Consider the following 25,356-nt stretch of genomic DNA (forward strand, 5'->3'; position numbering starts at 1 on the left):
GTGCAAAATGGTGGTTTTCCCTGAAGCACTCTACAGACTAAGAATGTGACAGTGGTTCTGCCCTGGCGAATTCAATTGCGTTGTGCCCGTAATTGGTGCTAGAAGTGGTGAATTTATCTGCCAATCAAGAGTAAACCGATGGAATCATTGGATTTGGGATTTGGGAAAGGCCTGTAGGCTTCTCTGTTGCAGACCATGAGAGAGATTTTATAAATGCTACACGCACACACACACACTTGTTCAGTTGCTACATCGTGTTTGACTCTTTGCGGAGCCATGCCAGGCCTCCCTGTCCTTCGCCATCTCCTGGAGTTTCCCCAAGTTCATGTCCATTGAATCAGTGATATTATCCAACCATTTCATCCTCTGACACCCTCTTCTCCTCCTGCCCTTGATCTTTCCCAGCATCAGGGTCTTTTCCAATGAGTTGACTGCATCAGGTGGCCAGAGTACTGGAGCTTCAGCCTCAGTGGTTCCAATGAGTATTCAGGACTGATTTCCTTTAGGATTGACTGGTTGGATCTCCTTGCTGTCCATGGGACTTTCAAAAGTCTTCTCCAGCACCACAGTTTGAAAGCATGGACTTTATTTGTTTTGGTTGTGCTGGGTCTTGGTTGCAGTGCACACGCTTCTTGTTGCAATGGCTCCTCATGTGGTGTAGCAGGGCTGTCGGGGGCAGGGGCTTCGGTACTTGCAGCTCCCAGGTTCTAGAGCACAGGCTCGGTAGTTGTAGTACATGGGCTAGGTTGTTCTGCTGCATGTGAGATCTTCTTGACCCAGGGATCGAACCCATGTCCCCGGCATTGGCAGCTGTATTCTTCACCTTTGAGCCACTGGGAAACCCTAAATGCTTTTTTGTTGATGTTTTTTTTGTTTTTTTTGTTTCCAATTCAAATTTTTTTTAATTTAATTTTATTTTTAAACTTTACATAATTGTATTAGTTTTGCCAAATATCAAAATGAATCCGCCACAGGTATACATGTGTTCCCCATCCTGAACCCTCCTCCCTCCTCCCTCCCCATACCATCCCTCTGGGTTGTCCCAGTGCACTAGCCCCAAGCATCCAGTATCGTGCATCGAACCTGGACTGGCATCTCGTTTCATACATGATATTTTACATGTTTCAATGCCATTCTCCAAATCTTCCCACCCTCTCCCTCTCCCATAGAGTCCATAAGACTGTTCTATACATCAGTGTCTCTTTTGCTGTCTCGTACACAGGGTTATTGTTAACCATCTTTCTAAATTCCATATATATGCGTTATTATATTGTATTGGTGTTTTTCCTTCTTAGTGGTGGCTGAAAAATACCCACTGCCAGCACTCAAGGAAGAATGTGATTTGATTATACTAACAAATACTTATTTGAACTTCATTTCTCAAGTATCCATTGAACCTAAATGAGCACCAAGTATGCTTGGCACAGAGGAGGAAGGGGACTGTGATTTTTGCCTTAAGAGAGCTGTCAATCCAAAGGGTTGGTGGTGATCAAAGTTGTTAGGACACTTGGCATATGTCAAGGGTATGAAAGAGATTCATTACAGCTTAGTTTAAATGTCCCCAAATCAGACTGCCTTATTTGCTGAGTGCCTGCTCTGTGCCAAGCATGAAGGATGAGAAACCCAAGTATTGGAACTTAAAGACTATTAACCTTGCTATGCTTCTGTTCTCTCGCCTTGGCTGAAAAATGGGAATAATACCATTTTCACATTGTTGTGAGAGCTAAATAAAATGGTATTATAAGATGGTGTTGAGGATTAAATAGGTGTATTATATGCAGAAGGCAACGTAAAGGATAATCTTAATTTTTTTTTGAGGGTTTTTTTTTCCCCCTGAGAGCTAAATATAGGTATTTATCTTCTGAGGTGTCATCTCTATGTGGCTACAGCCAGTTGCCTTTCCAAATTAGGAGAAAAGATGAATGAAATTTGCATCCAATCCCAGGAATGTAGTCTACTTCCTTTAATAAATTTTTATTTGTTTGAGCTTCTCCTTCTTTTACTCACATTTATGTAATAAAGAAAAATACTGTGAGGGACCTTCCTCATGGACCAGTGGCTAAGACTTCACCTTCGAATGCTGGGGATGCCAGTTTGATCTCTGGTCTAGGAGCTATGATCCCTCATGCCTCGTGGCCAAAAACTCTGGAACATAAACCACAGAGGCAGTGTTGGAACAGATTCAATGAAGATTTTTCAAAATGGTCCCCATCAAACAAAATCTTAGAAAAGAAAAAAGAAAAACAGTGTGACAAAGCAGAAAGGCAAGAGATGTACGACGTGTATGAATTACATAAAATCGTGCTGCTGCGCTGCTAAGTCACTTCAACCATGTCCAACTCTGTGCGACCCCATAGACCGCAGTCCAGGCTCCCCCATCCCTGGAATTCTCCAGGCAAGAACACTGGAGTGGGTTGCCATTTCCTTCTCTAGTGTGTAAAAGTGAAAGTGAAGTCGCTCAGTCGTGTCCAACTTGTAGCGACCCCGTGGACTGCAGCCCACCAGGCTCCTCCATCCATGGGATTTCCAGGCAAGAGTACTGGAGTGGGGTGCCATTGCCTTCTCCAAAATTCTGCTAGATGATGCATTTGGTTATGGAGGAAGATAGTGTTGTGTAGTATAAGAAGTCCACCTCAGAGATGAACACAGGGCAGGTCACCCTCTGGAGATGTGTTCTCTTCCTCTGTAAAATGATGATACTCTGTGTCAGACACTGTGCTAGCCATTTTGCATGAATGACCTCGTTTGATTCCCAATAGCACTGTTTGACAGTTGAAGAAACTGCCTCCTGGGAAGGTCCAGTAACTTTCTTGAGGTTCCACAGTCATCAGATGGTCGGGATTGATGTGTGCCCTCCCCCCCAAATCCGTATGTCAAAGTCCCAACCCCCAGTTGAGGGTTGCTTTCACATGTAACCATGTTTGGAAATAATCTCAAGGTGATTAAAGTAGGCCCTTAGGGTGGACCCTCATCATATGACTGGTGGCCTTATAAGAAGAAAAAGAGATAAAAGGGACGGCTGACAGAGTAAAGGTTGATGCTGCCAGCTAAGGACCGAGGCCTCAGGAGAAGCCCACCCTACCTATGCCTTGATCCTGGACTTCTAGCCTCAGAATTACAAGGAAATTAGTTCTGTTGTTTAAGCCACCCTGTCTGTGATATTCTGTTACAGCAACCTGAGCAATCTAGTCCATCAAGCGATAGACCAGGCTCTGTCAACTCACTCATTTTATACCTTTGGTCTAATTACTCAGCTTGTCTGTACCTCACTTTTCTCACCTGTGAAATGACAGTGCTTACACATAAACGGTTGTGAGGATTAAATTAATTGACAAATGTGAATGTCAGAAGATGGGGCCTCATAGTGTTCAGTGACTATTAATATGTGCAGAGAGGAATGTATGTTTCTGCACCTTTTCTCTTGCTGTGACACCTATAGTTATTGTATATTCAGTATCCTAGCACCTAGAAAAATCTGTAGAATTTTTAAAAACATATTTTTATTTATTTATTTGGCCATGCCGGGTCTTAATTATGGCATATGGGATCTAGTTCCCTGACCACGGATAGAACCCAGGCCCCCAGCATTGGGAGCATGGAGTCTTAACCACTGGGCACCATGGAAGTCCTTGGAATTTTTTAAGATGTACAGATTTCATTTTCTGCTCTTTCATATGGAACTTTAAAAATTCTCCATGTTAATGAGTATGATTGGGATATGATAATGATGCACATAATGCAGGTGTCTGGTTGGGTAAGTTTTGTCGCAGTACATACTGGATTTAATTGGATAAGTGTGCTTGCTTGCTCTGTTTACACTGTTGTATACTGTATTATAACTGCCGTTAAAGATGGAGGCAACCAACACGTCACAAAGCCCTTCCTTACGTTAGACAGTCCTCTTTCAATTCAGATCTTTTGGAGTAAATACCAAAAGGCTCTAGAAAGTGAAGTCGGTCAGTTGTGTCCGACTCTTCTCGACCCCATGGACTGTAACCTACCAGGCTCCACGTGGAATTTTCCAGGCAACAGTACCAGAGTGGGTTGCCATTTCCTTCTCCAGGGGATCTTCAGATTCCTGTAGTCCAGGATTCAGATATCCATGGGTCTGGTCCAGGACGTACTCATTGTAATTTTTAAAGCTCCTTGGGTGATTCTGATTTTCTTTTCTTTTTTTGAGATTAAGTACACAAATCCTTTTTTTACTGTAAGCAAATAAATTGCAATTCCAGTTAGACAGCTTCAGCTCATTTATGCATATGGTAGTTCATTAGATCGATTGAATACACACAGTGAACAATGGAAAAACAACCCACTTCAGCCATTAATCTAATATTTGGGGACAAAACCCCCAAATTTCCCTAGTAGAATACAGGTAAAAAGTAGTCAAAAAAAATTTTCTTTTGGTACTCCACACTAACATTTTAAGATTTAGAAAACTGAAATACCTGTGTGGAAATCATGGCAGAAAATGTCATTTTAAGCTGATAGTGTATTTCTTCTCTAAGTTTTAGTGATTTCTACTGGGGAGACCTGTTGGCCAGAAAATTAAATTAGAATTCTGTGCATGCTCAGGTGTCCAAATAGAGATATAGGAGCTGATACGTAATCATTGTTGAGAATCACCAGCTGAGCAAGAAATTGTAAAATTAAGTTCTCTTCACTACTCACAGCCTCTCTCCCCTGACCCTTGCCCCTGCCGTGTCGCCTCCTCTCACAGCAGACCAGCGCTGTCTCAGCTTGATACTCTTTAAATACACTGTAGGCACATAACCGTTCGGTGAATAATCGCACCACCGCCTAGATTTCCCGGCACGTCACTGGAATTTCTCATCCATCCTATACTCACCCCAGCCATCAGGAAGTGAGTGTTCTGTCTGATGTCTAAAGAGATCCTGTCAAAGTTCAGAAAAAACTTCAAAGTACATGGCAGGTGCCCTCCCAGGGAAGACAGTCAGCAAATATGAAATCTCTTCACCTCATCTCTGTGGACTAGAGGCCTTCTGGGGTCTGGTCTGAAGCTCCTGTGCCCAGGGGAGCACAGCCTGTGTGCCCGCATTTTCCAGGGCAGCGTGCCCAGTGTGTGCCGCCTGAAGGATCACGGGAGACTTTACAGTCCCCGCCCCTGCTCTGAAAATGTGCTGAGTGCCGCCAGCACCCAGGTGCTGTGTGTCCCCCGCCTCTTGTCCTCAGCGGGGGACCCCCAAGAAAGACGGCAGCTGGACCTGAGGAAGACCTGGTCAAACCGGGCGGAGGGCGGCAAGGGAATGGCGACAGAGGTGTCGTTTGGGGAGGAAGGCAAGATTTTTTTTTTTTTTTTTTTAAACTCTGAAAAGCAGCTTCCTTGCATTTTTGTGTTTTATGTTTCATCATGCAGATCCTTTTATTTCTTTCTGATGATAAAAATTCTACATGCTTCTCAGAGGAAAAACATTTTTAGGCAGTCCAGGAAAAGAGAGGAAAGAAGTCAGTACAATTCTACCAGCCTGAGACAGTCACCCTAAGATGCCTTTAGCATGTGTGTGATGATAGTATATTTCTCTCTGATTTTTGAATTTCAGAATCGTTTCATTCACCCCTTTAGGACAAAGTTCCAATGCCCAGTGAGGTTAAATGGCCCTGCCATTTAATGGTTCTCACAACCCTTCTCTCTGTATTGTGCTTGCTGTAGGCACTGTGTATTCAGGTGGCACAGATACCTTGCTAGGACCAGAGGAGTGGGAGGAGATGTGTCTGTTTGGCTCTTAACTATGTGATGTCTCAAGTGAGTCCAAAAAGCATCTGGGCTGCTGGAATTTGGGAAGTTGACTGAATGATCTGTCAGTCAGTTCAGTTCAGTTACTCAGCCGTGTCCAGCTCTTAGCGACCCCAGGGACTGCAGCACGCCAGGCCTCCCTGTCCATCACCAACTCCCGGAGTTCACTCAAATTCACGTGCATCGAGTTGGTGATGCCATCCAACCATCTCATCCTCTGTCGTCCCCTTCTCTTCCCGCCTTCAATCTTTCCCAGCATCAGGTTCTTTTCCAAGGAGTCAATTCTTCGCATGAGGTGGCCAAAATATTGGAGTTTCAGCTTCAGCATCAGTCCTTCCAATGAATATTCAGGGCTTATCTCCTTTCGAATGGACTGGTTGGATCTCCTTGCAGCCCAAGGGACTCTAAAGAGTCTTCTCCAACACCACAGTTCAAAAGCATCAATTCTTCAGCCCTCAGCTTTCTTTATAGTCCAACTCTCACATCCATACATGACTACTGGAAAAACCATAGCCTTGACTAGACGGACCTTTGTTACTTTTATTAGATGGATGACAGGGACTTCCCTGGGGGTCCGGTGGATAAAACTCTGTACTTCCAATGTAGGGGGTGTGGGTTCAGTCCCTGGTCTGGGAACTAAGATCCACATGCAGTGCGGCATGGCCAGAAAATTGAAAAAAGAAAATGATGGGAAAAGAGGGAACAAATGTTTATCGAGCAACTATGCTATATATACCCTTAAGAACTGTGTGTAAAAATACTTATTTTCCAGCTAAGGAAACTGAAGCACTGAGAGTTTGAGTAACTTCCCCAGATTCACACAGCTCAGTTTTAATCTGTTTGGCTCTAAAGCCCATTGCTGGTCTCACTGTACCATACTATGTAACTTAACAGCCCACTGATGCTTTTGGCCGGAGCTATTTTTAAGATCCACCTTAGGAGGTGCTTTAAAATCAAACTTTTTTAGGGTGGTTGTATTAAAAAACCCAGAGGCCTGCATCAAATGGTAAGGGCAAGATTTCAGAGCAGGTTGCTGCTTAGTGAAAAGCAGGCTTTAGTATAACTCTTTGAGGTGGGTGCCGTGCCTTGTGGCATGCAGGATCTTAGTTCCCCAACCAGGGATAAAACCCATGCCCCCTGCTTTGGGAGTTCTTAACCACTGGACCCCGCCAAGGAAGTCCCAGGCTTCAGCATTAACTCTTTGAAGTATCAGATTTTGATGGCCAGAGTACATTAACTCTAAAATGTATTCTTAAGTAGCTGACCAAATTGAAATACTTGGCAGTTTTTATTTAGTTTTGGTGTACTTAATTCTGAGTCATCATTTCAGAAAATAAGAGTGACCACTTTCAAGAGTTGACATATTTTAGTTCAGTAAATAATGGCGTGTTCAGCCATCCTTCAGGCAGGATATTTGGCTTCTTTGCTTTATGCTTGGAGGACATGACTTGGGTTACGTAGGAGGCTTTTCATATCATTCGGGTGGAAGTGGCAGTGAGCTTGGGTGGAAAGTCATGTGAAACAGCCCTGTTTTATTTACATTGTTTGGGATTCTAAGACCTCACCTGCCCACTCTTTGAAACAATGCTAGTATGAAACCAGCATAAATACTGGTTTATGGTTAAGTAGATGGTATGCCGGGTAAGTGGTGCCTTGCTGTAAAGTCCCACAAGGCTGATGAGCAATCTGCAGGAAACTTCTCACTTTTAATTTTCAAAGTGATTCAACAGATCAGCCAGACACCTCGCCTGTTCTTTATGTTAAAGATATAATTGAGACCTAGTTCTATAATTTTTTTGTAAAGTAAAAGTAACACAGAACTATGAGGAATCATCTCACTGGATATTGGGTCTGTTATTTGAGGAGATGAAAGATTTCAGTCTACCTTAGGGACCATCCTAGAGATAGAGGTTTGATCATAGGATTATAATCTGAGCCCATCTACATTTGAGAAATAGGTCCTTTTTCAAGCAATATCATTTTAGTTTGAATTTTCTCTTTACGCTAAAATTTATAAAATTGTGTTTTAATTTATTTTGTAAAATGATTATGCCTGATCCATTTTTATTGTTATAAAAGTAAGGAGGTCATAAATGAAATTTAAGGGTTAAAATGATACATTTTCCTCCCATCTGGAAATAACCTCTGTTAACATTTTGTTTCTCTGTGTACCTGTCTATACATTTATACATCTATGTATAATAATACAAAGTGTCACAGGTAGATTTTGTTTGGTTTAGTTTGGTTACAACATAGGACAATGCTGTCTTTATCATTTCTCACATACTGTCGGAGAAGGCAATGGCACCCCACTCCAGTACTCTTGCCTGGCAAATCCCATGGAGGAGCCTGGTGGGCTGCAGTCCATGGGGTCGCTAGGGGTTGGACACAACTGGGTGACTTCACTTCCACTTTTCACTTTCATGCATTGGAGAAGGAAATGGCAACCCGCTCTCGTATTCTTGCCTGGAGAATCCCAGGGACAGGGGAGCCTGGTGGGCTGCCGTCTCTGGGGTCGCACAGAGTCAGATATGTCTGAAGCGACTTAGCAGCAGCAGCAGTCCTTCTTTTAGGCAGACTGTGCTTCTTAAAGCACTCCTTTTGTCTGGGAAGACAAGAGAGGGAACAGGACACCATAAAATCTTGTTTGTTTTTTTTTTTTTTAAATGTAGACAAGGAAATTGGATAGTAAGGAGGAGGCACTCACCCAGATTTTGCCAAATATGACTCCAGATGCCACTGGCAGTCCTTTCAGGAGGTGGCTTTCTGCTCCCTCTCTTATCTTCCCAGACAAGATTAAGGGCCCAAGAGTGAAAAGGAAGTTCTGGAGAAAGACAGTAATGACTCTGGTCAGTTAGAGACTCGGGGAAACATTGCGTAAAGGAAAGGTCAGGAGATGGACATCGGGAGGAGACAGGAGTCAGCCAGCCCCTCAGAGGACGGAGATGGGGATATTTGAGCCTGAACACTAAACTTGCAGGAACTCTGCTTACTAGACTTAGGCACCTTTTGCCCCTGAGGCAGCTCTCCAGTGGGAACCATCAAGGATTCCCACTGAGGATTTCTGCCCTTGAGCTGGATCACTTTGAAGCTATCAGAAGTGATGTTCTCGGAATCATGCCAGTGACTTCTATTCTATGTACTAAGACTTCATGATAATTGAGTAACCCACTGAGCATCTCTGAACACTCTCACCCTCCCCCCCCATACCAGCAGGCATTTGTAAGTCCGATTGTCATAAATTAGGACATGTATTTGGCACTCAGGACATATAAGGGCACCAGATGCCTAGGCCCCTGGACATTCTGAGAAATAAAAACACAGAACAAATCTACAGTAAATAAGGACAGCAAATACTCTTAGAAACCAGAGACCTAAACTAATGTTTATTTCCACATATGTCCCACTGTGAAAAAGCAAAAGCATGTTTTCCTTTTAAAGAGAAGAATCAAACATGTACTGAGCCACATTGAGAGGTAGAGCCCGCTTCCATCTCTTTCTTCTCTTCAAACCTGCATATATTCCTAGTTTTTGCTTAATGCACATAATTGCAATAATTTTAATAATTAAATGTAACAATAATATTAAAATATTAGGCAATGGGTTTGGTAAGAACAATTTCCATGTGATATATCTTTTATGTGGGAAGTACTTTCTTATAGCATCAGTAGGTCAGCTAATCTGATCCTATTTATTTAATTATGATTTAATGAATAACCTACCTTTGATTAGTTTCCCTGATGGCTTAATGGTAAAGAATCTGCTTATCAGTGCAGGAGATGTGAGTTGGATCCTTGGGTCAGAAAGATCCCCTGGAGGAGGAAATGGCAACCCACTCCAGTATTCTTGCCTGAAGAATCCCATGGACAGAGGAGCCTGGTGTGCTACCTACAGTCCAGAGGGTCGCAAAGAGTCAGCTACATTTAGAAACTAAACAGTAGTAGCAATCTTTGATTAGCAGTGGCTATTAGTTAACATTTTGCTTTGAATTTCTTTTTTTAAATTGCTTTGCAATGTTGTCTTAGTTTCTGCTGTACAACAAAGTGAATCAATTATATATACACATATATCCCCTTCCTCTTGAAACTCCATCCCACCTACCACTATCCCACCCCTCTTTAAATTTCTGTTTATCTGATCATTGATCAGCAGACTTCCCTGGTAGCTCAGCTGGTACAGAATCCGCCTGTGCAACGCAGGAGACCCTGGTTCGATTCCTGGATTGGGAAGATCCTCTGGAGAAGGGATAGGCTACCCACTCCATTATTCTTGGGCTTCCCTGGTGGCTCAGATGGTAAAGAATCCGCCTGCAGTGTGGGAGACCTGGGTTTGTTTGATCCCTGGATGCGAAGATCCCCTGGAGGAGGGGGCATGGCAACCCACTCCAGTATTCCTGTCTGAGAATCCCCATGGACAGAGGTGTCTGGCGGGCTACAGTCCACGGGTCTCAAAGAATTGGAAGCAACTAAACATATAAACAAATGCCTTAAGAACTCAGGAAGTCAAATCTCCTTGGAAGTCAGAGATTTCTTTTGTAATGTAGATAACGGCCCTAACTTTAGTGTTTTGTAAACTCAATGTATTCATTTCCTTGGCAGAGAAATGAGAGAATAAAGGTAATTCATTTACTAGGACAGTCCAAAAAAAACAGCTGGTACTGACTTCATTCTTTTAAGGCCATGTTCTCTCCTCACCTGCTTATTAAAAGGAAGGCATCTCCTTCTTTGTCAAAGTCTTATGCAGGCTTCTGTTTCTTCTGCTTTTTCATGCACTTGGAATCCTCAAATAGACATATTTTCTTGTACAGCAATTCTCAAAAGTATTTGTCTGCCAGCCCCTGGTTGGTCTCCAAAACCCATTCAGGGAGTTCACGGGGTCTAAACTATTTTCATGAGAAGAGTTTGTTTTTCGTACTGTGTCGTCATAGGCACAACTGGTGAGTGCGTTTCAGGACAGTGGCACCAAACTTACCAAAGTGATAACCCCCGTGATCTCCACTGCCTCACACTCTGAGTTTTGAAAAAGTTTCACTTAAGACTGTCCTAGGAGTTACTAAAAGTATTACTTTTGTTCAATCTCCACTCTTAAATACCAGTCATTATATAATTCCTTTTTGACAAAATGGGGCAGTAATGTTAAGTTGTAAGCGGAACCGGCTCCCATTTGGGGGCTTCCCTTGTGGTTCAGCTGGTAAAGAATCACCTGCAAAGCGGGAGACCTGGTTTTGATCCCTGGGTTGGGAAGATCCTCTGGAGAAGAAAAGGCTACCCACTCCAGTATTCTGGCCTGGAGAAGCCCATGGACTTCATGGGGTCACAAAGAGTCGGACACTACTGAGTGTACAAGTCATTATATGATTCCTTGTTGACAAAACGGGGCTGTACACAATAAAGTTAAGTTGTAAGCTGAATCAGCTCCCATTTTTACTTGAAAGAATAACTTGATAGACCATTATGGTTATTCAGACTATGATACTTGGCTTTTTTTTTTTTTTTTTTAATGAAAATTAATGAAAGAACCTATCCTTTTAAGAAAAAGTTTGTTGCAACAATAAAATTAGAGCTCTAAAAAAATTGTGTGTATTAGTCAGTCATGTCCAACTCCTTGTGACCCCATGGACTGTAGCCCACTAGGCTCCTCTGTCCATGGGAATTGTCCAGGCAAGAATACTGGACTGGATTGCCATTTCCTCTTCTAGGGAATCTTCCTGACCCAGGGACCAAACCCAGATCCTCCTGCATTGCAGGCTGATTCTTTACCATCTGAATTATAAGGAAGTCCACTCTAAAAACATTAGAATTCTTGAAAATGTAACGTTTACTACCATGAGTTTGACAACTTGCCAAGTCTTAAAGACTTTTTTTTTGTTGAGATTAATGGTGATACTAATGAATTTCTTTTTGAAAAATGAAATTAATCAACATTTGGAAGATCACCATAATGCAGAGAACTAGTATTTTCCAAATGGCCAATGCATCATTTTATAAAATGACATGGTTTTTGGTTAAAAAAAAAAAAGGACAAAAAAAAAACCACACGTGAAATATAAAGTGGAATTTAATGGAAAAATACAAAAAGTTTTATTGAGAAGTTTTCAGATACCACAGTACAACAAAATTTTTGTTGTGATATGAAAAAGAAATGTCCATAGTTATATGTAAAAAGACATAAAAATACCCATTCCTTCATTAGCTACCTATCTCTATGAGGCCTTTTTTCCCCATATGTTATAGCTGGTACAATTCCTTGTAATACATTGAATTTTTTAAAATTTATTTTTAAAAAGGAGGCTAATTACTTTACAATATTGTGGTGGTTTTTGCCATACATTCACATAAATCAGCCCTGGGTGTACATGTGTTCCCCATCCTGAACCTCCCTCCTCATCCCATCCCTCTGGGTCATCCCAGTGCACCAGCCCTGAGCACCCTGTCTCATACATCAAACCTGGACTGGCGATCTGTTTCACATATGATAATATAGATGTTTCAATGCCATTCTCTCAAATCATCCCACCTTCGCCTTCTCCCACAGAGTCAAAACGTCTGTTCTTTACATCTGTGTCTCTCTTGCTGTCTCACATACAGGGTCGTCATTACCATCCTTCTAAATTCCACATATATGCGTTAATACACTGTATAGGTGTTTTTCTTTCTGACTTACTTTGCTCTGTACACTGAATTAGAAGTAGATATGAGAATTGTCTTTTTTTTAATGTTTATATTGGAGTGAAGATTTCGCATATGATATTTGTCTTTCTCTGACTTCTCTTAGTGTGATAATCTCCAGGTCTGGCCATCTTGCTGTAAATGGCATTATCTCATTCCTTTTATTGGTTGAATGATACTCGATTGTATATATGTACCACATCTTTGTTCATTCTTCTGTCAATGGACAGGTTGCTTCTGTGTCTTGGCTCTTGCAAACAGCACTGCAATGAACACTGGTGTGCATGTATCCTTTCAAACCATGTCTTTTGAGTATGCCCAGGAGGGGGATTGCTGGGTTTACATGGTAGCTAGTTTTAGTTACCTCCATACTCTTCTCCATATTTGGCCATAACCAGTTGACATCCCATCAGCGGTGCTAGGAGAGCTCCCTTTTCTCTACATCCTCGCCAGCACTGCTGCTTCTAGAATTTTTGATGATGGCTATTCTGACCGGTGTGGGTTGATAATCTCATTTTCATTTTGATTTGCGTTTCTCTAATAATTAGTGATGTCAAGCGTTTTTTCATGTGCCTCTTGGCCATCTGTATGTCTTCTTTGGACAAATGTCTTGGCCCATTTTTTGATTGGATTGTTTGGTTTTTTGATATTGAGCAGCATGTGCTGTTTGTAAATTTTGGAGATTAATCGCTAGTCAGTCACATCATTTGCAAATATTTTCTCCCATTCTGTGGGTTGCCTTTTCATTTTGTTTATGATTTCCTTTGCTATGCAAAAGCTTTTGAGCTTAATTAGGTCCCATTTGTTTATTTTTGCGTTATTTCCATTACTCAAGAAAACCGATCGAAAAAGATTTTACTGCAATTTATGTCAGTGTTTGTTCGTTGTTAGTGTATAGAAATGCAACAGATTTGTATATTTATTTTGTATCTTGCAACTTTAACAAATTCATTCAGAAGGTCTAGTAGATTTCCTGTAGCATCTTTAGGATTTTCTATGTAATAGTATCATATCTCCTGCAAATTGTCTTCTATTAAGCCAGATATTAAAGAGCTTTACAAAAATGTAGAGTTTAAGTTTTTCTTTGTTTTGAAATATGTCTTTCACAAAATATATCTTACTTTAGTATGTAATGGTTTGATTTTAAGTTTTAATTTTTAATATGGTGGATATCAATTTGATATACCCCATATAAAAATTCTTTGACATTGTCAGTAATTTTTACTAGGGTAAAGACGTATTGAAATAAAAATTTAGAAAAGTCTAATTTTGACCTTAAAAAATTTTTTTTTGGTCACATTGGGTCTTCACTGCTTTGCTTGGACTTTAGTTGCAGGGCTTGGGCTTCTCATTGCAGCGGCTTCTCTTGTTGGGCAGCACAGGCACTAGGCACGCAGGCTTTAATTGGTGCAGCTTGCAGGCTCTAGAGCCTGGGCTCAGTAGTTGTGGTGCATGGGGCTAGTTGCTCCAGTGTGTGTGGAATCTTCCCAGATCAGGGATCGAACTCATGTGCCCTGTGTTGGCAGGTGGATTCTTACCCACTGCACCGCCACGGAAGTCCACCAGTCTTAACCGTTTAAAGTTAACATTTTATTCCTGTTGGGTAGAGTGGGTATAGAGATGATGCAGTTAACAGAAGATGACTAGAGATTTGGGGCTAGTGACTGGCTTCAGCAGCTACAGCCACTCTGGGCTAGACTGGAGGGAAACATTGCTCCTGCGGTGCCTGGGACCTGCAGGCTCTGTGACAGCCTCAGTTTTGAGGGCCTCCACTTCTGCCACTTACTGTGTGGAGACCAGCCCAGGAATAACTGCTCAGTGGTGGTTTGAACAGCTGGATCATACGCCACCGATTCATCCTCAGAGACCCTCACACAGGCCTGGGCCCGGGCTGAGTACCTTTCAGAGACGCTGACTCCTCCCCCACCGAATCCCGTCCCTTTCCCCAAAGTAATAGGAGCTCATTTTAAGAAATTTGGAAAAGGCAGAAAGTGAGTTTTTAAAAGCTAATGTTTTAAGGTCCTAAAGACACATGCTATTAAAGCCTTTCATATTTCCTTTGTATTTTTTAATGTACAACTTTTGCAGACTCTTTTAAGTGTAAAGGCTTGAGACATTTTAACAGTTTTAAAAATACACGTTTTCCTCATGTTCATTGGTTTTTAATAATAATACTAAACCTACTGTTTATTTTACAAATTAAATGCAATAAATGATCTTTTTTGTAAAATTGACCAAAGAGACACTGACTTTGTGAGATGGACTTCTAATTATTGATTTAAGTTATCCAGCGAATGTTTTCATCACAGGGTTTTTTTGTTTGAATTACAAACATGTCCCACTCTCAATCCTCACAAGATAAAGAGACTTTTTTTTAAGTTGTAATTTGCAGTGTTGTGTAGTTTCTGGTGTTTAGCAAAGTGATTTGGTTCACACATACATATGTTTATATATTTTTCATGTTCTTTTGTATTGTAGGTTATTACAACATAGGTTCCTGTTGTTGATCTACTTTATATCTAGTTGCTGTTTCTACTAATCCCGACCTCTTAATTTATCCCTCCCTCGCTCCCTTTCCCCTCTGGTAACCATTTTTGTTTTCTTTGTCCGTGGGTAATGAGACTTTTTAATGAAGGTTTCCTTTCCAGTTAAATTCAGGCTTCTGGATAATGGACAGAAGGTAGGTGCAACTGACAGAGAGTCTTTCTCCGTTTATCAGGAAGGAAAAACAAAAAAGCATTCCACTTAGCTCTGCACCCCTTTCTCCATCTCCCAACGGGGGCAGTACTGTTACGCATAGCTGTTACGAGGGTAGCGCTTATGTACTTACCGCGTTGTGGGCTTCATAGCGGCTCAATTAAATGACAGCTTTAAAACAAAGCTCATACTCATAGCCGGTGGCCTGCAATCTCAGGATCTTCGAATCTACCACAAATGTGTGGGCATGGAAGATTAGATGAGATGGCAGCTCACTCAGCACATTGATCTCAGGTCTGTAAGACCAGGAGCAAAGGACCTTGAAATTGTGACCAGTAGGGACTCCCACCAGTCCAGTGGTTAAGACTGCGCCTTCCAGGGCAGGGGGTCAGAATTTGATCCCTGGTTGGGCCACTAAGATCCCACATGCCTCCTAAAAACCAAGACATAAAAAGAAAGAGGCAATATTGTAACAAATTCAGTAAAGACTTTAAAAATGGTCCACATCCCCCCCCCAAATTTTTTTTAAATAAGATAAAAAAAAGCAATTTTGACCAATAGAATCTGAAATGGGGTTTTATGCCCCAGCCTCCGAATCCATCCTTCTTCATCAGTTTGCTTAGCAGCAGCTTGCTGATCAGATGTGTACTGTGATGGGGTCAGAGAACCTAAAACGGTTTCCTCCCGCTCTCAGAACAAGACCTGTCACCAGGGTTCCCTGCAGTCGCACACACCCTTGCCCAATGTTTTCGCCTGTTCTGTGCACCCCTCCTGCCTCCCCAGATCCTCGAGCCCTCCTTGGGTCCCTTCCTTCCTGTTCCTTCACAGTTTATCATCACGTCATCACCGCTCCAGTCTTGAGGCCATTTTGCATGTGTTCTCCTTTCTAACATCTTTCTCGGGCTCCTGTGCTAGGTCAGCCTGCTCCCAGGACGTCCTTTCCCCATTCTCTGCGTGATGATTGACTTCTTCATTTGCACACAGCTTTATCCATACATTGAATTCTGCTCTGCTGCCTTCTTCTGTTTTTTAAAAAATTTTTATTAGTTTTTGAACACACCATTCGGCATGTGAGATCTTCGTTCCCAGACCAGGGATTGAACCCATGCCCCTCTGCAGTGGAAGTGTGGAGTCCTAATCACTGGACCGCCTGGAAAGTCCCTATCACTTACAGACCTGTTTCTCCTATTAAATTGTAAACATCTTGAGACCAGAACAGGACTTCATTCCACGTTTTACCTCCCCTCCCCTCAAATGTTTGCTAAACTCAAGTGAGAAAATTAGAACAGGAATGCACCATAATTTCCTGTATAGAGCTGTTCGTGTTTGGCCAGGGCGATCTCCTTGACCTCCTGAGAGAGATTTAATTAAAAGGCAGAAAGGCACTCCTCCACCCTCAGCCCCTGATTAGATTGTTTTGTTCAAGTAGACAAGCTTCTTCTGGCCCCAGCTCCATCATTTCTCTGGACAACTAATATCCAACTAGAGGAGGATGACAAAGCATGGACTCTGTTATACTTTGAGTCTGACATTTTTCATTTCATTAATTCCCCAAGCAACCACCACTTCTGCTAGTCTTTTTGCCAAGGAAAAGAGCCTTGATTTCGTGGTAATCCATTGTTACAGATCGGCTATATATTTATTGATGTGGAAAAAGGAGGCCTAAAGCAGAGAATGAAAGCAAGTATCAGCATCACGTACTATATAATCCCATTCATATCAAGGGATTCCCTGGTGGCTCAGATGGTGAAGAATTCTCCCGCCATGTGGGAGGCCTGGGTTCGATCCCTGGGTTGGCAGATCCCCTGGAGGAGGGCATGGCAACCTACTCCAGTATTCTTGCCTGGAGAATGCCATGGACTGAGGAACCCGACGGGCTACAGTCCATGGGGTTGCAAAGAGTTAGACGCAACTGAGCGACTAAGCACATTCATATCAGTATGTGTATATTTGTATGGCTTTTCATCATAAATGTTAAAATATGTAACTCAAGGCTTTTTACAGTTGGATTGTTCACACCAGGTCAGTATATTGCATTTAGTTAAGTCTCTTAAGTGTCTTTTAATCTAGACGAGATTGTTCCACTCTCTTTTTTACTCCATTGACTTGTTGAAAAAAAGTTTCAGCTTTCTTGAGGAAAAACTCATGGGCTTTTCTGTTTATTTCTTGAGATGTCCTTTTATTTGTTCTTGTGTCTCTTCTAATTTATTGCAAACTGAAAGCTGGATTAGATTTGAATTTTATAGCTGAATTTAGATTTCACTTTTCTGTCAAGGTGGGGTACCGAATACTTCCTATGGCATTGCATTATGAAGTAACTAATGTTAGGGTTATTCTGAGTTTGGTGATGCTAAGATGGACCTGTGGATTCAGATTCCATTGTAAAGGTTTCAATTCCTTGGTTTCCTCTGTTGATCTTTCCCTCACTATTTAGTTAGGGTTTGAAAAATGGTGAGTTTACCAGTTCTGTTTACTCTGAAATACACTTCTTCCAAAAACAAAAAGGCGGAATGGATACTGATTATTTCCCTTTCAACGATAATTTTGAGCCTAAGAGATTGGTGCCTGTTGTCTACATTGGTGATCACTGTTTTGTGGGGGGATTTTCACTTTTTTTTCTTTCACTTGCTGTATTATTCAATATCATAATGAACTTGTGTGTTTATATTTTCAAGGTATTTCAGTTTATTTCAATCATTATTCTTATACCTGGCAGCATCTTTAAAAAAAAAAAAAAAAAAAAAAATTTTTTTAGCTGAAGTGTATAGTTAATTTACGGGTTATAATAAAGTGTTTGAGTTATAAATTCATATATATTATTTTTTAGATTCTTTTCCAGTATAGATTATTTAAAGATATTAAACACAGTTCCCTGTGCTATATAGTAGGTCTTTGTTGAAGTCTTTTTTTGTTTTGTAAGTAAATTCATTTATATATTTAATTTTTTAATTCCACATATAAGTGGTATCATGCAATATTCTCTAGATCATCCATGTTGCTGTCAATGGTATTTCATTCTTTTTTATGGCTGAGTGTTACTCTATTTACTATATTCTATATATGTGCCACGTGGAGAAGGCAATGGCACCCCACTCCAGTACTCTTGCCTGGAAAATCCCATGGATGGAGGAGCCTGGTAGGCTGTAGTCCATGGGTCGCTAAGAGTCGGACACGACTGAGTGACTTCACTTCCACTTTTCACTTTCATGCATTGGAGAAGGAAATGACAACCCACTCTCGTATTCTTGCCTGGAGAATCCCAGGGACGGCGGAGCCTGATGGGCTGCCGTCTGTAGGGTCACACAGAGTCAGACACGACCGAAGCGACTTAGCAGCAGCAGCATATGTGTGCCACATCTTCTTTATATAGTCATCTGTCAAGGAACACTTAGGTCGCCTTCATGTTTTGACTATTGTAAATAATGCTGTTGTGATCACTGGGGTGTGTGTATCTTTTTAAGTTAGAGTTTTCTCCAGCTACATGCCCAGGAATGGGATTGTAGGGTCATAAAGCAACTGTTTTTAGTTTTTTAAGGAACCTCCATCCTGTTCTCCATAATCACTATACCAATTTACACTCCCACCGACGGTGTAGGAGTGTTGCTTTTTCTCCACACTCTCTCCATTACTTCTTATTTGTAGACTTTTTGATGATGGTCTTCTGCGTATGAAGCGATACCTCAGTGTAGTATTCATTTCCTTTTCTCTAATGATTACTGGTATTGAGCATCTTTTCTTGTGATTCTTGGCCATCTGTATTCTTCAGAGAAATATCTGTATAGGTCTTCTGCCCACTTTTTCACTGGGTGGTTTGTTTTTTTGATACTAAGCTGCGTGATCTTTTTGTATATTTTGGAGACTTATCCCTTGTTGGTAGCGTCATTTAGAAATATTTTCTTCCAGTCTGTAGGTTGTCTTTTTGTTTGTGGCTTCCTTTCCTGTGCAAAAGCTTTTAATTAGGTCCAAAAGGTTTATTCTTGCTTTTGTTTCCATTACTCTAGGAGATGGATCCAAAAAAAAAAATACTGCTGTGATTTATGTCAAAGAATGTTCTTTGTTTTTCTCTAGAAATTTTATAGTATCTGGTCCTACATTTAGGTCTTTAATCCATTTTGAGTTTATTTTTGTATATGGTGTTAGAGAATATTCTATTAATAATTTCATTCTTATACATATATCTGCCAGTTTTCTCAGCATCACTTATTAAAGTGACTGTCTTTTCTCCATTGTATATTCTTACTCCTTTGTTGAAAATTGTTGTTGTTGTTTGGTTGCTAAGTCATGTCCTACCCTTTGCGACCCCATGGACTGCAGCATGCCAGGCTGTCCTTCACTATCTCCTGGAGTTTGCTCAAACTCATGTCCATTGAGTCAGTGATGCCATCCAACCATCTCATCCTCTGCTACCTCCTTCTTTTCCCTTCAAGCTTTCCCATCATCAGGGTCTTTTCCAATGAGTTGGCTCTTTGCATCAGGTGGTCAAAGTATTGGAGCTTTTGACAGAGTCAAATTATGGATCTGTCATTTTTTTCTAAAGTATTGTCCATAAGCGCATGGGTTTATTTCTGGGCTTTCTTTCCTGTTCCATCGATGTGTATGTCAGTTTTTGTGCTAGTCCCTCTTGTTTGGCGACTGTAGCTTTGTCTATTTTAGTATTTACTTCAGTCTGAAGTCACGGAGTATGACTCCTTCCACTCCAGTCTTTTTAGTTTGGTCAAATCAACTTTTTTTTTTTTTAATCCTCTCAAGAAAGCTCCATTTATGACCTCACTGAGGATAAGATTTTTAGAAAAAAGATTGTTATTTTTTGTTTTTTAAATTCTTCATATGCCTTAATTAGGAACTGTAGTAGAGCCCTGGAATTACTAGTCATTTTATGGGATGGATTATTTTCTTCTTATGTGAGCAGAAGAATAATGAAAAGTAGTTTTACATGTCCTGCAGTTTTCTGCAATGAAATTAAAAATGGAAACATGGGACATTTCTTAGCCAGAATGGTCATCAAAAAGAAATGAAATTTATCTCAAAAAAGAGTATCTTTGGATTATGCACATTAAAAAAAAAGTAAAACAGACTGAGCTATGATATTGACTAGATACTTTTAAAATAGGCTCAGGGGCAGAAAGTTAAATATTTAGATTAGTGTGAAATGTTCGCTTTGTAGCAGTGTACCATTGATGGAGTACTCCTGGAACATGTCTCCTCCGCTTGTTTTAGCACCTGACCTTGGTCCCTGAAATGGAATGTATAGTGGGGAAGACACTCTGTGATGTGGGTGGGTTTGTTTGACATTTTCTCTTTGTTTGTATAAGTACTTTCGTTGTTTCTCTGCACTCCCTTTAATACCTCGGAAATTTTGGTGACTTTCTAGAATCAAGATGGCATGGATCTGTCATTCCATGATGATCTGTTTGGGTTCACTGACTTTTCCTCCAAAAAGACTGGACACTTGAGTCTGAGGTTGATCTTACTCGACTTTTTCGTCTTGTGTTTTTGAAGGGTAGATTGATTATATCACCAAGATTGGTGACTGGCACAAAGATGGAAACTCAGCAGGCTTAAAGATGCCTGTTTCCCTGACTCTCCCCCTCCTCTGGGGCTATTATCACATATATAAACTGATTCCTTCTGTCTGATAGGCCTAAATGACATGGCGTTTTGCTTGTTTATTAATAAACTTAGTTTCTTGTCACATATGCATTGGCCATTAAGAGTGGTATTTTTCTGTTTACCTGTTTCTTGTTTCCCTTACTAATATGTCTCTGTTAAAAAAGCAATGCTTTCTTCACTACTGTTGTTTATTTTCATTGGATAATTTCTTTATCATTTGGTTGAAGAAGAATCTGGTAGTTTTGTGTTTTCTTTTTTCTCTCCCATAAAAACTGATAACGTGAGCACCCATCAGAGCTGGTGGTTTCCCTTTAAAATAATCATGAACTCCCTGTTCTTTGTGACGTCACAGAGCTGTATCAGGAGTAAAATGAGAAAATGTGCTTTGACATATGACTATGGTTTTTCCTGTGGTCATGTATGGATGTGAGAGTTGGACTGTGAAGAAGGCTGAGCACCGAAGAATTGATGCTTTTGAACTGTGGTGTTGGAGAAGACTCTTGAGAGTCCCTTGGCCTGCAAGGAGATCCAACCAGTCCATTCTGAAGGAGATCAGCCCTGGGATTTCTTTGGAAGGAATGATGCTAAAGCTGAAACTCCAGTACTTTGGCCACCTCATGAGAAGAGTTGACTCATTGGAAAAGACTCTGATGCTGGGAGGGATTGGGGGCAGGAGGAGAAGGGGACGAGAGAGGATGAGATGGCTGGATGGCATCACTGACTCGATGGACGTGAGTCTGAGTGAACTCCGGGAGTTGGTGATGGACAGGGAGGCCTGGCGTGCTGCGATTCATGGGGTCGCAAAGAGTTGGGCACGACTGAGCAACTGAACTGAACTGAAGCACTACAGAATAGCATATTGCAAATAATACTGCTTTACCAGGAGAACCTGAAACTCAGCTTAAACACAGTGTCATTTAGAACATGGTTAGTTCCCCGAGAAATACCTTTTTCTAAATTTCCTGGGCTCTGACAAAATCCCTAAGTTGCATTATACTCCCTACAGACACAAATAGAGATATTGTAATGGCCTCTTGGTATTTACACTCCGAGTTGGGGGAAATAGTCAGATAATCCAGAGGACAGACAAAGAGTTTACATTTACAAATTATCTTGCTTTCAGTGTTGACATTTTTTTCTTAATGGCGATCTCCTAGTTTTTTTAACTTTTTATTCTAGAATACTTCATATGCAAAAGTAAAGCCTATTTGCATAATGTTTTGATGTTTTTAACAATTTGTTTAAATCAAGATACAAATCTATATACAGTCTTTACATTTAATTGGTCTCTTAAATTTCTTCTCATCGAGTCATCCCTGTGTTGCTTCTCATTCTCTTTTTTTTCCTTTCAGTGTAGTTACTGAAGAACCCTAATTGCTTGTCCCTCAATTCCCTGTAAGGTGTTGCTGCTTGTATCTCTGTGGTGATGTTTAGTGTGATCCTGTTTCTGACTTTTCTATAAATTAGTAGTTTAGTAATGGAAAGCTTGATCAGATTTGGGTTTGAATTTGCGGTCAGAGGGCAAGAATACCTTATACCAGCAGTAGGTCTACATAATGATTCAGTTCAGTTCAGTCGCTCAGTCGTGTCTGACTCTTTGCGACCCCATGAATCGCAGCACGCCAGGCCTCCCTGTCCATCACCAACTCCCGGAGTTCACTCAGACTTGTCCATCGAGTCAGTGATGCCATCCAGACATCTCATCCTCTGTCGTCCCCTTCTCCTCCTGCCCTCAATCCTTCCCAGCATCAGAGTCTTTTCCAGTGAGTCAACTCTTCGCATGAGGTGGCTAAAGTACTGGAGTTTCAGCTTTAGCATCATTCCTTCCAAAGAAATCCTAGGGCTGATCTTCAGAATGGACTGGTTGGATCTCCTTGCATAATGATTAGTTATATCCTAATCTGTTTTTTTAATTAACAGCCATTAATGAACTTCATCTAATGGTCCATTCCTTTTGTATTTAGTTATTTACTTACCTTGGTTATTTTAATGTATTTTCATGAAACTTTAAAAAACACTTTATATAACCCTGTATAAAAGATTATAACAATTTATATAGCTTACAGCCATGTATCAGAGTACATCAACTTTAATTTTCTTAAGGGAAGTTGCTGTTTTCCCCAAGGTCACAAAATACGGTACCTAGAATTCAATATGGGCTTCCCTATGTGGCTCAGCAGTAAAGAATCTGCCTGCAGAATTGGGTTCAATCCTGGGTTAAGAAGGTTCCCCCTCGAGATGGAAATGGCATCTCACTCCAGTTTTCTTGCTTGGGAAATCCCATGAACAGAGGAGCCTGGGTGGGCTACAGTCCATGGGGTCGCATGGAGTCCAATAGGACTTCATGACCAAACAACAGAGTTCAATATATGGGTCTTGCCTCGATCACATACATAATGTCTGCTTCCTTCTCTTCTTTAATCACAGCCCAGTTAATTGCTCCTCTTCTTTTAGAAGAAATGATAGGCTAAAGGAGGCAAGGTGACAGATTCAAAGAAAGGAACTGAACATTTAGCCCAGGAGAGTTCAAGATGGAACAGTGACTTCCAGAGGCTTCCCCAGTTTATCCCGTCATTTGATTTGCTGGTGCTTATCCAGCCATTGATTATCATTCCCTAGGACTGCTAATTTATTGCCTGATCCTGTGTGTTTTTCAAGATCCACATTTAACCAAACTTTAGTGACTTTAGAGTCTTAATTTCAAATTTTGCCAGAAAAACTACTTTTTTGAAGCACCTTTTCCCACGCCCTTTAAAGATTGTTTTTAACACGATAATAAATAGTGAAGCTGGAATCCTGTGGGAACATGACGACTGTAGTCCATTGTTTCACCTAAACACACCACTTTTCATAACATTTCTCTCTTAATTTATCAGTGGATGTATTTATGGAGAAATTTAATCTAGATATATTTATGAAAAATGTAATAAACAAGAATAAGCCGTGTCATTTAAAGGTATTTCAAAAAGCATTTTATTATATAGTAAATGTTTCTCAAACTTGTTCCATTTAAGTTCTTTTCCTAAAATAGCCTTTTAATTTGACTTCTGGCAAATACTTATTCCTCAAAGGTTGAGCTAAATTTTGAATGTAGTGATTTTTGCATAGAAGCTAAATTTAGCAATTAGCAGTCTCCCACTTTTAGTTCAAATCTAAGTGAACTTTTAAAAGTCTAAAATACACTGGCCTCTCCCAAGACCTAGACTCTTGATATTAACAAATGCCAAAAGAGATGTGCAAATGGGAAACTATGTGATTCTTTTTTTAAATGTTTGAAATCATATAATCGTTTTTCCACTTGACCCCCCCCCCCACCCCCAAATAAAAAGGATCTACAGTAAACCTGTGGAAACTTTAGAAATCTTCTTGTTTTTCTTCCCCACATCTCCCTATTTATATATTTTAAGTGCCACTTGATACAGCAAACAAATGTAAATGATGTCTTTTCAAAGTTCCCTGGCTTCCTCTGTGAAGTCATCTAAAATTCTGGAGCCATAATACAAACCCGCAGATAAAAGTGGGAGACTCTAGAGAAACATGAAGTGCCTTCACGTGATTAAAGGAAACCACGGGAGCACTTGTTTTTTTCTTTTTCAGTTTCTAGAAGGGATTGTGTTACTCCTTTAAGTGATTCTCTTAAGTGAATGAGTCATGAGATTTTAGTTCAGGAGAATCGAAGTTCCTTGAGACCACAGGTGTGTATATCTTCATATGTTTGGTGTGGCTAGTGTTTGTCGCACAGACCCTTTGAAAGACAGGTAGGTGGCTGACTTTAGGATCGAACCAAACAGCTCCCACCTCTGCCTCTGATGACCGCTCCTCCAGTTGGGTTTCCAGCCCTGTCTACTCACTTCAAGCCTTTCCCGGCCTCTCACCACTTCTCTGTTGAATTCTCCCTTGCATACTGTACAATGTGTGAAAGAGTTCTCAACACTCAGGTGACATATATTGTTTTAAAATAGCTGTTGTATTTACATCCCAGGTTAGCAGCAGTTATGATAGCTTAAAATAGCTTTCTGATGGAAAGCTGTTTTTAGTGGCCTAAGAAGGGCTCCACTGTCCTCTGGGGAGAGTCTCACCACCTTACCGTGGTACCCTGCCCCTCTCAGCAACACACAGCCCCTGGGAGTCTGTGCTGGCATCTCATGTCCCGTCTTTACCTCCGGGCTTTTTGCTCAGTGCCCATTCTCTGGCAGTAAATTCAGTCCTTTTGCAAATTAGCTGCTTGTCCTGTAGAAGTCATCTTATCAGTCTGCTGTTCTGGAAGACCTGTCTGACTCTCCAGAGGAGAGAAATTCATTGCCCTATTGGATCAACTGCCTTACTAGATGAGTTGCTCCTGTGGAATTGTGTTCATTCCTGTAGAGAAAACTTTTCATGCTGTATTCATAATGTCTCCATAATAGTATGTATACATCATACTGTATCAGGTATTGAAATCGCTAATGACTCTCTACCTCCCCTCTGTAATCTCCAAGCTTCCTGAGTAATAAGACTGGATGTAGTGTTAGACACAGTAGTAGTTAATAAATACTTGCTAGATTAATTCTTCAGTTCTGCTTGTAACTCACCAGAACTTCCACCCAGCAACCTGTTTTTAATCCTTGGGCCTTGTGGTACAAATCT

At 40.9% G+C, this 25,356-nt stretch overlaps 1 protein-coding gene and 1 long non-coding RNA gene across 6 annotated transcripts in view; one reads left to right on the forward strand and one right to left on the reverse strand.

Moving 5' to 3' along the window:
* Nucleotides 1-25,356, forward strand: part of RBPMS (RNA binding protein, mRNA processing factor) — a 202,743-nt gene that overhangs the window by 125,144 nt on the left and 52,243 nt on the right. The gene's annotated exons all lie outside the window — the stretch shown is intronic.
* Nucleotides 1,163-5,067, reverse strand: LOC139180102 (uncharacterized). Its single transcript, XR_011564420.1, has 3 exons — nt 4,850-5,067; nt 4,449-4,533; nt 1,163-4,205 (listed from the first exon to the last, which is right to left on the reverse strand). It is a non-coding gene; the product is annotated as an uncharacterized lncRNA (long non-coding RNA).

Source organism: Bos indicus, chromosome 27 (genome assembly GCF_029378745.1).
Source record: "Bos indicus isolate NIAB-ARS_2022 breed Sahiwal x Tharparkar chromosome 27, NIAB-ARS_B.indTharparkar_mat_pri_1.0, whole genome shotgun sequence".
NCBI classification, from domain to species: domain Eukaryota; kingdom Metazoa; phylum Chordata; class Mammalia; order Artiodactyla; family Bovidae; genus Bos; species Bos indicus.